Here is a 13,846-nt window from a genome sequence, read left to right on the forward strand (position 1 = left end):
AGCGCACAGCTCTGCGTCGACTTTCCTTCCGTTTCAAATGCTGCATTGTGTAAATACACCTCGCAGAAGCAAGCTAGCGCTCGCATCTAGTATTTGCAAAACCACGTCTACACGTACCATCGGCAAAATGTTTCAACCGTCGTACAAGAGCCGTTTTCCGCTTGCGGCCGATTGCAGAGCAAGGAATGACACATACGCAAAGCAAAAAGCAGCTGATAAGTTCTGCGCAATGTTGTTACAGGCGCCTTGTGACACATCGAGCGGCGGGTCAGTGTCTGACCGGTATCTTCACATTTCCACCATCTCTACCGCGTTTCTGGAATAGCCTAGGATAGGCAATAACGGCTTACACGCCAGGCAGGCTGAGTTACTCGTAAACAAGTAACGGCTTGCACACGACTGATAAGAGCGGCTCGAAAGGACGATATGGACTGCGACGAAAAAGTCGACCCCACGCGATGTATGAAAGCGCGGGGCGGGAGAACTGTAAATCCCGTTCACGTATACGCGTTGCCGTGCGACGTGACACTGTTCCTGTCTCCAGCATCCCAGAAGAGCAATTCTCAGGCACGCGTACCACCACGTGTAAGTGCCAACACGTGTCACCAGAGCCCTAAGGTCACGACAGCTCGCACGCAGCAAAGGGTGAGCGTAGATTGACGAAGACACTCCCCTGGCAACCACCGATTGCGTCCAGGGAGGGGCGCTTCTTTTAAATTGCTGACAGCCGGGGTTTTTTCCGGAGACTTGCGGCACGTATCACAGATTCCCCCGCCTACTCCGGTGATCTGTCCCTGCATGTGCGGGCCAGTTCACTTCTAAGCCGGAACGGATTGCATGGTCCAAAAAAAAAGAAAAAGGAGGAAGGCAGAAGTTCAACGCTATCGAGTTTCCCCGTCCAGATTTTATGTGGCATACCTTTTTCACTGGCCCCTGTCTCCTACGTGGCGCAAAAAGAAAAAAAAATGGCGGCACGGCACTCGAAGACAAATGTAGAAACACGAGTTTCCGTACCCGACATTACCAACCCTAACGCGAGTTCTGGACTTGGTTTATCGGCTCGTAAATTGTAGCCCCGCGGGATATACAGCAAGGCACTGCGCGTAGGCCTTTTTTTGAGAGGGTGCAATTGCATAACGGGTAGTATAAGAAACGTCTTGACACGAACGCGGACGTCGTGAAGGCACATAAAAACGCACTGGGTAATCGGAAAACACGTTAGCCTCAGCGGTTCAAAAAATAAATGAGGCAACGGTGGGTAAAAGGTACCGCAGCCGCACGCCCTGGAGGGTGGTAATTTTTATTGCCCGTTGCGCAAAACGAGATTCTTTTGTACGAAATTGTCAGGTTCTGCGCCCGCTCGCAGAGAGACGCGCGGCAATAACGATGCTAATAATATGCGTGACTGAACGTTCGACATATTATATGCGCGGCGAAACACGAATGGCCACTTTTGGCTTGCGCATTCAGTGACCTATTTGCAGATAACACGTCTCACGCAAAACGCCGATCGTCCCCGTTTCGGGCTGCGCCCGCCGAAATTATTTACGGCTGTCGGGCCAGATATTCGGAAGGCAAACACGTAACCTCTTCCACGCTGCTGTATTTTTTTTTTTTTTGAGGAATAAGAAGAATAAGAAGGCATAGTCGTTACTAAAATCGCGGGACGTCATCGGCGAGCTATTACGTCGACAATTAATAGCGAATGAACAAGCCTGACGGTACCCTACCGTCGCAAGTGCGTGCCCCAGTCGTAAAACCTTCGCATTCGATGTAAATACCTTTCCTTATTTCGTTACTTTATTTTTGTTGGCGACCTCAGTCGACGCTTCTATTTTTACAACTTTTAACGGCACGTGCTGAGACGTCCACGAAAGCGCAATCTTAACGCTGATCGCAGCGTCTTCGGCGCTGAAGGACGCTACCCGGCGGACAAGCTCTCTCTCTCTCTCTCTCTCTCTCTCTCTCTCTCTCTCTCTCTCTCTCTCTCTCTCTCTCTCTCTCTCTCTCTCTCTCTCTCTCTCTCAGGGTGCTCCGGGCAGCTGGCAAGGATAAATAAGCCATTTTCGCACTCTTACCGGCTCCCATATACACGCCTTTTGTCTGCATCCCACGCGGTAGTGGCTACCCCGCGTAGGTGATTATTTGTCTTGGCGCGCCGAGATAAAACGCTGTGTTTTACGAGCCCGCTGGAGGTCAGGGTCAGCCTAGAGCGACGGACGAGGCAGGCGTGTATGGTGCGTTAGCGCACGGCTCGTTACACAAATTGCGTCCTCTTTAGCGTAACGCAAGGGCGTGGATCCGCTGTTATCTCCGCCAAACGAGAGCGAAAACTAGAGAGGCCGACTTACACGTGACAGAGAAGTGCTACAATGCGCAGAGCAAGAAGCCTGAAGGTTAAAACTTTCGGATCACTAGTGGTCAAGAAAGAGTAACTACGACAGTTGTAGAGTTTGTTGTTGCTGCTGTTAATTAAAGGGCGGATTTAGTCTTGCAAAGTATGCCGGTAATTGCTTCGTCCGGTCAGCGTTTTTCTAACCCTTCGGTTTCAAGAACTGGAGGAACAGGCGCACCGTGTCTCTCATCAAAATCCAGTGTCCAATACACGGAATATGACGTCACACACAAAGAGAGATGGGGGTGGCTCTCTTTGGAAGTCTTAACGAACCGCGGCAGTCTATGAACAAATGTCTGACGTCACCTGGTACACCACGTGTTGCACACAGGTGATGTGGTAAGGTTTCATTTTAGCGTCGCCAAATTTCTTACGACAGGAGGACAAGAATTACGCACATCTCATTGTTCGCGAATGCTTGAGTGTTTCGGCGGCCACTAGAAAACGCCATGGTTATCAAGATATAGTTAGTACGACGAACAAAAATGTGCTAATAAACTTTTTAATTACTAGTTACACGCTTATTTTGGTGAAATGGATCATACTATAAGTAAAGCTAACCAAACTGAATCACGAATCTGGCTTCGGTCTTTAATGCACTTAAAATGTCGCGGTTGGTATGTCAAATAAGGAAACAGTAAACTTTCGTTGAGATTAATAACATATATTCCATTTCCGCCGACTGGACTTAGCTTGACCTGACTACGGCGTTCGCCGTAGTGGAGCGCTACGGATTAAGTTACACTGAGTGGGGTCACGTTTTCCTCAAACAATCAGCACTGATTTCAGCTGTCGCAGCTGAAAGGCTCATTCGAGTGTCCGATACAAGGTCGAAGTTATCCCTGGCGGGTACTCGTGCGCATGATTTGCAAACACACGGCAGTATTTGCGTTTGTATGCGTACACGCAGACCTATAGACCTCTCCTTGGCCGTACTCCTGCAGCCGACAGGATCGCACGCACCAACCGTCCGTCGTGTACCGCACGACCCCATTACAGGCCTATGCGCATGCGCGCTGGGCGCACCCTTCCCAATCAATGCACGGATGCAATTATAGCTCCACGATTCCCCCCTCGCCACCCGCGACGCCGTACGGGCCATTGTCTTACGAGTAACTTCCGCCTTGGCTCGCCCGTCCCCGGAGGTTCCCGCCGATCCAGGAGCGCAAGGTTTGACCGCCAAGAGCAGCGTATCGGCGCCCAATCGCCGAACCGATTTCCGCCTTGCGTAAGCGGCCCTCGAGCTGACGAAGCAAGGTCGCGCGGAGCCGTGCGCCGCTACCGCTGATTTGGGCAGTTAACGCAAGGCGCTGAAGGGAGAAGTTATTTAGAGGGACGTTTCGGCTACCGTAAGGACTACGCTGGAAGTGGAAGGGCGAGAATTCAAAGGCTGTGGCGGCATTATAAATTTCCCTTCAAATATTTTGTTAATGTTATATACAGTACAAAAAATCCTGGTTAATACGAAAATTTCCTCATACGAAATTATCTGCTGTCCCATCCCCGCTTACACCGAAATGTTGCTTACAGCGAATTTTCGCTACCGTTATGACAAAGATGCACGTTGTTTCATACGTATGATGAAATGCAAATTAAAGACCTTTCTTTCTGAAAATTATTTTGTTTTCTCAAGGTAGCCTCCTGTTAGGGACAATACACTTGGTCCACCGCGCTCCGATTTTTTTTTTTTAGATCTCGTGTCAGAATAATGAATCGCCACGTGCAGTAAAATACGCAACCAAGATTCTTAAAGTATACGGACACTGATGGCATCATTCGTCCGAGTAAAACGCACTGCAGAGTAAAGCCAACTTTACACACCGGGTTTCACAAAACGATGTTGATGATAAGCGAAGGCAGTTCAAGGGCCTCAAGAGAAAAAACGCTTCCGGCGGTGGGAATCGAACCTCGGTCCCTCGCGTTTATGAAGCCGACGTTGTATATACCACTCCGACACGGTCGAAGAAATGTTAAAGTTTGCATCTTTCTCTTAAGAAAGAGGCTGTGATTTCGCCCTTTTCTTTCAGTTCTCCTATGCAGTCCAAAAACACTGCATAACACTAGTTAGTCGATAAGGATCATTCCTAGACTGTCCCCAGCAATCAGCGGCCGTCATCTTCCTATCCGACAATGGTTTTTGCTTTCCTTGGAAGCGCGCTTTCCCCTGCTCTAACTGCTTCTACTCGGGTGTGTAAGGTTGAATATAGCGTCACTAAATAAGCTATGCTTTATTTAAAGTCTTTATTTAGTGACGCTAGCTGAGAACATGGCTCATCCATGCCTGCAAATCGGTGCAGAGAGCAATGCGGGATGCAACTGAACATCTCCAGACAACGAATCAAAGCACTCTTTCGCCTGCGCTTTTAAAACGCCCTCAGCCGTCGCGGACCCCGTCGTCTTTCGCGTTCTTTCAGTTGAGATACCCGCGGTATCGGCGATCTCGCGCTCTGTTACGTGGCGGTGCTCCATAACAATGCCATTATATTCGTCCCGCGGTGTCCGGAATGCTTCTTTCATCGGACGGACTACCCTTCAATTCACGGAAAGAAAAGTCCCAAGTTTCCCAAACACAAGTGCAGCTCCGTGTCACATTAGGCCGGCACCATGCTCTGTCTATTCCCGCCTGGATGACCAGGCCAGCCTTGCACCTATTTTCTCCAAGATCGCCCGCACTGCGAGTTTCTCAGAAACCTCCTTCCCCGCAAAAAAAAAAAAAAGAAGGATAGAAGCCCTGTGGTGGACGTTTCCTTGGGAAGGGAATGCTGGAAGGATTTACAGCCGGAGCGACCAACTCCCCCGGTCACAAATTTCGCGCTGGTGCCCGCGCACAGCTTGACTCCCGGATTTGAGTTTTCAGCGCACACATATGGCTCGCCATCAGCGAGCATCAATTCGTGTCCAAACCAAATGTCAACGACTCGTTTCTGCATTCGCCCTTCATCGAACAATGCCATCGCCGAACCAAGCGACTGACCGCGTTCACGGCCAGCTTGTGTGGGCTATGGAACTGTCCCGTCTCAGTCACCGCGCAGCAACAGCAGCAACGAGGCGGAAAAATGGGAAAGGAAGACGGTTATCGTTTTTCTTCGCATTTTCTTTTCAAGGGAGTTCCCCCTACTCGTTTTCTTAAAACCCCTCAATTCTCCGTTTTGTCCCCTCGCTATCGTCACGCTTCGCGCAGCATTTTGACTCAGAAAGGCGAAGGAGTTTCGGCGAGAAAGGGTGTGAGTCATGGCTCACCCCTTCTGCCCCCATGGCCCGCCTTGTTCGGCCCTTCGCCATCTGGGCGGGGAAATGGAGTGGGGGGGAGTCCTCGCGGAACACCGTTCCCCCCGAAAACAAAGTTGTCGTTGGGGGCTTCTACAGCGGGTGGGAACCGACAATGGACGGTCGGAAGGGGTGGACCACAAACAAACAAACACATGCCCCGAGCCATCACGCGCACACAAGGAGGAATTTCAGCCGGGAGAGCTCTATGGAAAGAAACGAACCCGTCCTGTGCTTCCGAGGGACACGTCATTGGTCTAGACTACAGGAAGCCTTTGTAAGGGCTCACGTTCGAAAAGGAAGCTAGAAAAGGTATGGTTTGAAAAGAGTATGATGTTCCTTGTTTAAATCGTACGTGACATGCATAGGCCTACATGCTCCTCGCTATCCACGAACAGACAAAAGAAAGTAGATCGCTAAGTGTTTTTAACTCACGAAATCGTCTCATAGCATCCGTGTTCCATTACGAAGATACTGACGTCCAAGACTCTAATATACACAACGTGACGTGCGGACGCCGTGTGCTCGTCTGATATTAATACTAAAGCATTGGTGTACTATGTTGGTCGACAATCCGGTGTTCAAGGCGTACGATCTACTTTTTTATGGAAACAAATGACACATTGTGACCCAACAAAAAGTAGTCAACGGTCAAAGGACAAACGCGCCATGCCTCCTCGATATGTGCGCTATCAAAGACCCATACGGCCTAATGCTGATACACAAACCACTTAATTGCCAAACCAGAGCGACCCAGAAAGACTGTCGCAGTTGATAGGCTGTCTCCGAGCTTTACCAAATGAGGTGGCCCATGCTTTCGCTGATTTGTGTTGGACAGACAGTCCATGGACATCTAGCCATAACTTTTCGCTGCACTGGCAAGACATATCGCCGCGCATCTTATCTCTTTGTCATAGTGATTCAGCTGTTGTCAATTTCTGCAGCAATATCGCTGATATGGCATGTCCCATCTGTTGCCAAGGCCACATGCCGAAGCTGCTTTGCGGACGCGAGGTGTCTAAATATTCTAAAACCTCGGTCCGTTGGCAAACGCTGAAGTTCTGTTGCCCCATCGTCCGGACCATGCAGTCATTGTAACGCTTTTCTCAGTAACCCTAATCTTGTCTACACTGGCAGGAGATGCGGGAAACGACGCGAATATCGCAAGTGCTCAGTTCACAAATTAAACAGAACGCAGGAACATAATAAAGTTTATTCCACTCCACTCCAACGCCGCAAACGCGCGACGGTGATGCTGCCTACAACTTTCATATGCACGACAAAACACAGCATACGAGAAAGTTACGTTACGTTCCAGTTGTAGCAACAGACGAAGAATCATACCAGCAGTCGCAAGCAAGTAAACGTACGGCTTCACTTCAACAAAAACTCCGTGTCATCCCAAGAAGTTATGTCTTTCTCTTCCCCCCTCTCTCTCCCTAACCTGGTAACTAAAACGAAACGATATTGAAAAGCGACGTACCTTGCGTGCAGACCACACGTATTCAAAAAGAGTCGCAGACGACGCGCGGAGCAGACGACGCGTATTCAAAAAGCCGCAGACGACGCGCGGAGCAGACGACAACGACGGCTTCGGAGCGGAACGTGCGAGCCACTCTTCAGTCGCGCGGCGATCTGGACGAAGGAGGTGTCGTCCACTTTGAATGGTAAGGCGAGGTGCGCACAAAAGCGGGAGAGAAACCGAAAGTCACAACACGCGTCACAATATGCCTCCGACCGGGCGGACGCGACGACGCGAACTCGAAAGTAGGGGCGAGGAGGAAGAGAGCGACCGCGGGCGGCGTGCGAGACTGCAGACGAATCCAATCCAAGCCTCTCTCCCTCTTACTCCTCCTTCCTCTCCATCACGCCTTCTTTCGGATATTTCTCGAAGAGGAACGAAGCCATCGGGCTAGGAAAGGAACGTAAAAAAACGAGAATAAAACAGGGGCGGTGTTGTAAAAACAAAAGCGCAAAATACAAAACGGCCGCCGAGGAAGAAACCCCGTGACCCAAATCTCGCTCGGCGCAGACATCCGCTTTGAGAAGCGATTATGCCACGGCACACAGTCTCATGGGGCGGCTATATGTAGGGAGGCCTCATTTAGGGGGGAACGTACCGTGATGGCTTCTGGCGCCTCGCAAAGAGGTGCGCGCGAGAAATGCCTCCATTTTTTTTGTCTGTCATAGCTGTGTTCCGCGCTTCGCTACGGCTCATCGAAGAAGGAAAATAACAGAGAGCAGTCAATGGCCGCCGCTCGTTGATTCACGATGCAGCTGAAGGAAAGCTTCGCAGATGCAAAAAGAGGAACAGAAAGACAGGAGAGATAAAAGCCACCGCCCCACTCTGGCTCGACAAGAAAGCCCGCTCAGGAGGCGGCTTTGATAAACGGCCGACGCGTCTGCATTTCTGGGAATCGTTTCATTTTAATTGCGGCTTCCTGCCGAGTAGTTTGCCCTTGCCGGCGCTCATGTGGCGCAAGCGACCCAACCGTCGCCGTGCCACTGCTGCGGTTAGCGCGACAAGATCGCCCCGGCTTCCTTCCGCGCCCGCCATTTCCTCGATTAAACGATGTCCGCCCTCGAGGGTTCGGAAGTGGTGAAGTCGTGCAGGCCTTCGCAGAAGGCACGCGCGAACGCTATCTGGTTGATGCAGGCCACAGAATATCTTTTGTCGGAAATTGAACGCGTATCTGCCTACTTCGATGCGAATGTCGACCAAAGACGATGGTCTTCTGTCGTCTCGGCAACGCAAATGCCTCTGTTCTTTCCCCCGCCCACCTCCAACGCTCTTCCCGCCCAGTCTCGCTCCTCGCACGATAAACACGGTGAAGGTTTCCCGATGATGATGATGATGATGATTAAAGGCCTCCCCTTTGAATCGGGGTAATGGCGTGCGCCATCTAGCCTATCCACTGCTATCCACTGCCTATCCACTGCTCGCGCGCCATCTGGCGGAAAACTGTTACTTTTGGATTTAGAATGCCGCCACAGTGCCTAGGCTCAGGCGTGGGCTATTTGTGTATTTTGGGGTCAGAACATCTCAGATATCAAGCACACACCTAGTCTCAATTAAAGACTACTAGTACGAGATATGTATTGATGTTTCGCCTCAGATATGCCTAAAGTTTTCTTTTTGCTCAACAATGTTGACAAGTATGTAGTATGGTGCCAGATTTAGTGGTTTGGTAATGATTTGCTTATATAAACTTCTTGTTCAAGAATTCAATGATGGTGGTGGTGGTGATGATGATATGCCGGCAATTGCTCCCCCCCATCAACACCTTCTTGTCGCTATGCCCGGGAAATCACCAGGAGTCACTGAGGCGTGTGCCCCTTAAAAACCCGAGGATCAGGCGCAAAATGTCTCTCCTGGGGATCCAATGGCCTATAGGAAAAATTGTATCACCCACAGAGGCATGCGGAGCGGCTTTCCTTCGAAGTTCTTTAAACAAAGCTAACCTCTCCGTCGCGTGCCCTCGGCGGTCCATAAGAAAATGTACTTTTGGCCGTTTGGCTGAATCGAGGGACAAGAAAGACAGGCAGGCAGAGCGAATTTTTGGATTAAGTAGCCCAAGAAAGACTCGTCTACCGTCTATAGACTATCGACTATTGATTGATTGATTGTAGGGTTTAACGCGCCGACGCGACGCAGGCGATGAGGCGTGCCGTAGTGGAGGTCTCCGGATTAATTTTGATCACCTGGGGATCTTTAACGTGCGCCGAAATCTCGAACACACGGGCGTTTTTGCTTTTCTCCTCCATCAGAAAAGCGGCCGCCGCGGCCGGGAATCGAACCCGCGACCTCGTGCTTAGCAGCGCAACGCCTTAGCCACTGAGCCACCGCGGCGGGTCGTCTATGGTTCAGACGACGTGATGTCGGCGCCGCGGCCAGACTACAAGATTATCTTGGACACACCGCGGATAGTCCGAACCGCGGGTTGTTCGACGATTGCCTTCGCCACGGAAAGGCGGTACGTGGGAAGCTAATGCCGGATCGCTTATCGGACACTCCGTGGCCAGCCCAGGACTGATCATCGGAGAGCCCCAGTAAAAGACTGTCTAAACTGAATAGCAGCGGAGCGGGCGTCTCAGCGGTGATTATGGGATGAACACCAGCACTTTCTTACCGAAGCAGTGGTGCTTCGAGATAAGGAGAGTTTTCACTTTGCATAACTAGGATGGACTATAGATTCATGTGGTCGTGACAATAGCGAAGAGGAAATTGCCAATCTACTTGAGTGTGATGCTGGTACTTTTATGGTACTTTATTGAAGAAGGAAGGTCAGAGGGCAGTGGGTTGTGAACTCTTATGACGGCTCGGTATGGGTCACCGTCGATCCCGACTACATTGCTCGTGTTAGGCCACTCCTAATAAGATAAAATAAACGTTTCTGGCCAAGAGCTCTGTTGAGCAACCACTTAAGCCAAATAACACTGAAGAAAGGCACACTATCTGCTAAGCCTAACCCTTCGAGGCATTCGCCCTAGGACGACGTCCGAAAAATTTGAGGGTCCAGCACGAAACACAGGGCTGTGATGAATTTCAGACGACAGCGGATCTTATTCTGGATTGAAATCATTGACTGCGATTGTGGATTGTACTTATTAATATTACTTGTTTGACTGCCCCTGTCCTGATACAAAACCTTGATGCACCACTTGTTGCCACACCTCTTTCAATTCCTTTGAAACAGGAATTAATACCGAATTTATGCACCGACGTTTCCGACGCGTGACGTCACGTCCAGCGCAAACCAATAAACCCACGCTGCTCGGAAATGTTTTCCCACATCGAGGTATCTCACCGCTCCCTGTTTGGCGGCTTCCTGGGAGCCGACGCGGCTCATTCTTGCGAGGAATTGCGCACGGAAGCGGGCCGCCATTGTGTCCTGTTCCGCCGACCATGACCTTTGGTGCCGCGAAGAAGCGCGTTTTATACGTCACTTCTTGCACGGGATATGCACGCCGCTCCCACCGAGAAGCGCCGGTGCCCGCCGTGGCGTGGCGTGCAGAAAGAGAAAGAATCGCCGGAATAAAGCGAGCGACGCCCTTCGCTCGCGTTCATTGTTTATTACTGCGCAGCATCACTCACACTTAGTGCCGCGTGAGGAGTGGTAGGTGGCGCCTTGAAACAAAGTGCGGTCAAATTTTTTTTTCTTCGGGAAGTAAGGCAGACGCGGATAGACACGAGCAGACGTGCGTATGAATGAATGAATGAATGGGCGGTAAGACAGACAGACAGACAGACAGATAGATAGATAGATAGATAGATAGATAGATAGATAGATAGATAGATAGATAGATAGATAGATAGATAGATAGATAGATAGATGAAAGGAGGGGGGAGGAAACTCTCTAATGGACTGTTGAGGTCAGCCAGACTAGCCGCCCGACTTGCTACGCCAGACAGGGGTGAAGGTGACGTGAACAATTCACGTACGCACACTCATAACTACCCAAACAGAAACAAGCGAAACACGCACACAATCACAATAGATGGATAATAAGCTTCAGTATCGACATTTGCCAGAGCTGGTTCACCTCTGTGCTATCAGCTCATTCGCTAGGTGAAGGTACGTTCCACAGCGCTGTTTGGAGGTTTTTCTTGGGGGTTATATTCCGTCCCGTGTTCGTGGTCAGGTGGTAGGTAGCGCGTCTATGTGTAGCTTGTAAGTTTATTACTGGAATACCCACCCCATTATAAATTACTCAGGTTACTTTTTTTGAACTCACGCGCAGTGTTATCGCTTTGCCTCGAGCGGTACGCCATCTTGTGAAGTGCAAGTACATAACGGCTTCGATTTCCCGTGGAGGCGGTTTTGCAGACTTCTGTTGAAAGCAGTGTTTTTACGCATTAAAGAAACTCCTGGTGGTTATATTTTCATCTCCATCCGTGGCTAAATATTCATTCTCCAGGCCCTCATCGCGAGCCTTTCGACGGACTACTGGAGTCTGGATCACAGTGAGCAATTTTTTTGCGCGCGGATTCAACGTGGCACTACTATAATTTGCAAATTATAGGTTTGCGTGCACTTGTAGGATGCATACAGTGCACACATACCAGCATATTTTACGAGTACGAACGGATGTAAGCATGTGTAGATATATTTACACTGTGCGCAAAAATAGCCGTTGCTTCCGTGTTATTGCGCATCCGTGAGCCACTGGCGTAAAACGCTTGTTTGCTTCTGTTAGACGTGCATCAAACAGACGGACGTCAAAATCGAGCTATTATTATGTATACCTATGATGTATACCAACGCTGTTTCGAACTCTAGCCTTGACCTATACGCGGCGCTGGTAACGACGTGTCGGATGGACTGACGGACGTCCTAAGCCTAATTCATGTACCGGATGGGGCCCCTTTTTTTGTCCGCAGACGTAATTGGTGTGTGCCTTTACGTAAGGCAACGTTGCACAAACGAAGGAACGGATACGAGAATCGTGACGTCTGCGGGCTCAACGGAGACTCTGTAGTGATGTATCTTGCTTTACTTTTCCGCCGTCTGCTGCCCGCCGTGTTTGCAGAAGACACCGCAAGCGTGTTCCGATACGAGCGATACTCGTTTCTGTTGTCTGCTATTTTTTGCTCGTCGCAGACAACTCGAGCCGCTCATTGCAACGGCCGCTCGTGTGTACAAAGAAAATCTCGGCGGGACCGCTTCGCAACTGCTTGACCACTCGATCTTGCGTACGAGGAAAAATAAAATACCATAACTGCAGCCAAGCGCGTTTTTCTTTCTGAAACGGATTTACCTCGTAGTGTTCCTGCCGGACTTGCTGGGCGTAGCGTGACGTCACTACAGGTGTGCGTGCAGGCCGCGCAACCAGCGCCACCAGTCCGTCCCAAAAATAGCCGGCCGCCCCCATCCGTGCCGAGATTGCGCGTCGTCTGCTACGGGTGTCGTCTGCTACGTACCCGTTTTGGTGCCGCCTGCTATCTCGTGTTTGCATCAAATGCGTCTTTCGTGGGAGGAATGTTCCGGGCTTACTGCGTCAGTCGTCGTTTATTTTATGTGTGCAACTTCCTAGGCTCTCCTTATATCAGAAAATCTGCAGATTCCGCTTCTATAATTAAATATCCGCAACTGGCCCTGTAGACAGTGCACGCGCTCAAGACCGCAGTGTCATTTAGGGCAATCGTGTACGTGCGTGTGCGCGTGCGTGTGTGTGTGTGTGTGTGTGTGTGTGTGTGTGTGTGTGTGTGTGTGTGTGTGTGTGTGTGTGTGTGTGTGTGTGTGTGTGTGTGTGTGTGTGTGTGCGTGCGCGCGCGTGCGTGCGCGTGTGTTTGAGTGCGCGGGGGGGGGGGGGGGGGGAGGCACCGAAGTTGCGTAATGTCAACAATTTATCGTCACTTCTCTGATCAGTGTTGGTGCACTATGCTACGGCTGTGCTCGCGTATTCTTTTGACGTCATTGACAAGGGGGCCCAACTTTGTTCTAGGTATACCTACGTATAGTTGCGAACAATAAATGCGCTAATCTGCCTAACGCCTCAAATCTAATGTTTATACGAGGTTCGCGCCACATTCAACGCTCGTATTGGACATAATGCCCTCATTCTTAAAATTTTCTTTCTTCTGAGAGCGTGGTCATTCTGTCGCTGTACTGAACCGGACGTCGATATAACTGGCGCATTCGACGGGCTAACCCAGCTGCGCATGCGCAGCCCAAAGCGCACGAGAGCCTCATCCAGGTTTCGGAAATCCCACGAGATGTCGACTCGCTACCGTTTCTTTAGAAATAAGCAGTATTGAAAGGAGACAGCTGTTTTGCAGGCGCGGATGCGGCAGTGGCTACTGGATGGTAGTGTTGGAGTGCCTTCTGTTGTATATAGAGCACCATTTAACTGTAACCGACTATACGCTCCTAAATCTTCTGTTGCCTTTAATGAGCATCATTCTTTAGCGAGCGAGCGCGCGCGAGAGAGAGCAGTTTACTAAAGGGAGAAGTCGACCTGAGAGACGGATCTTTGGCCTGCTACCTTCCACTGGGGCAAAAGTACAGCGGACAGAGAGAAAGGGAAAATATATGAGGTATGAGAAATGACAATGAAATCAAGCTATATGTACTCCAGGCGTGTCTAACACGCAACAGGGAGAATTACTAGCCATTAACTTACACGCACCTACAGATAGGGATCTTAACAGGAAAAAAAAAATCATATAGTGTGCGCGGGCGT

The 13,846-nt window shown here is 50.2% G+C and overlaps 2 protein-coding genes across 3 annotated transcripts in view; one reads left to right on the forward strand and one right to left on the reverse strand.

Annotated features, from left to right (window-relative positions):
- Window positions 1–13,846, reverse strand: part of LOC144138150 (uncharacterized) — a 68,746-nt gene that overhangs the window by 4,785 nt on the left and 50,115 nt on the right. Inside the window, exon 1 of one of the 2 annotated variants that reach the window (XM_077670286.1) lies at window positions 7,146–7,386. The exons of the other annotated variant lie outside the window; for it this stretch is intronic. The gene's annotated coding sequence lies outside the window, so the exon portion shown is untranslated. Of the gene's footprint in view, window positions 1–7,145; window positions 7,387–13,846 lie in introns of those variants that run through there. 2 annotated transcript variants of the gene reach the window in all.
- The window catches only part of LOC144138151 (uncharacterized), a 143,407-nt gene continuing 130,053 nt past the window's right edge, over window positions 493–13,846 (forward strand). Inside the window, exon 1 of the mRNA XM_077670289.1 lies at window positions 493–585. The gene's annotated coding sequence lies outside the window, so the exon portion shown is untranslated. The remainder of the gene's footprint in view (window positions 586–13,846) is intronic.

This window comes from Haemaphysalis longicornis, unplaced genomic scaffold, assembly GCF_048455015.1.
Source record: "Haemaphysalis longicornis isolate Haplotype H1 unplaced genomic scaffold, Haemaphysalis longicornis Haplotype H1 scaffold_5, whole genome shotgun sequence".
NCBI lineage: Eukaryota > Metazoa > Arthropoda > Arachnida > Ixodida > Ixodidae > Haemaphysalis > Haemaphysalis longicornis.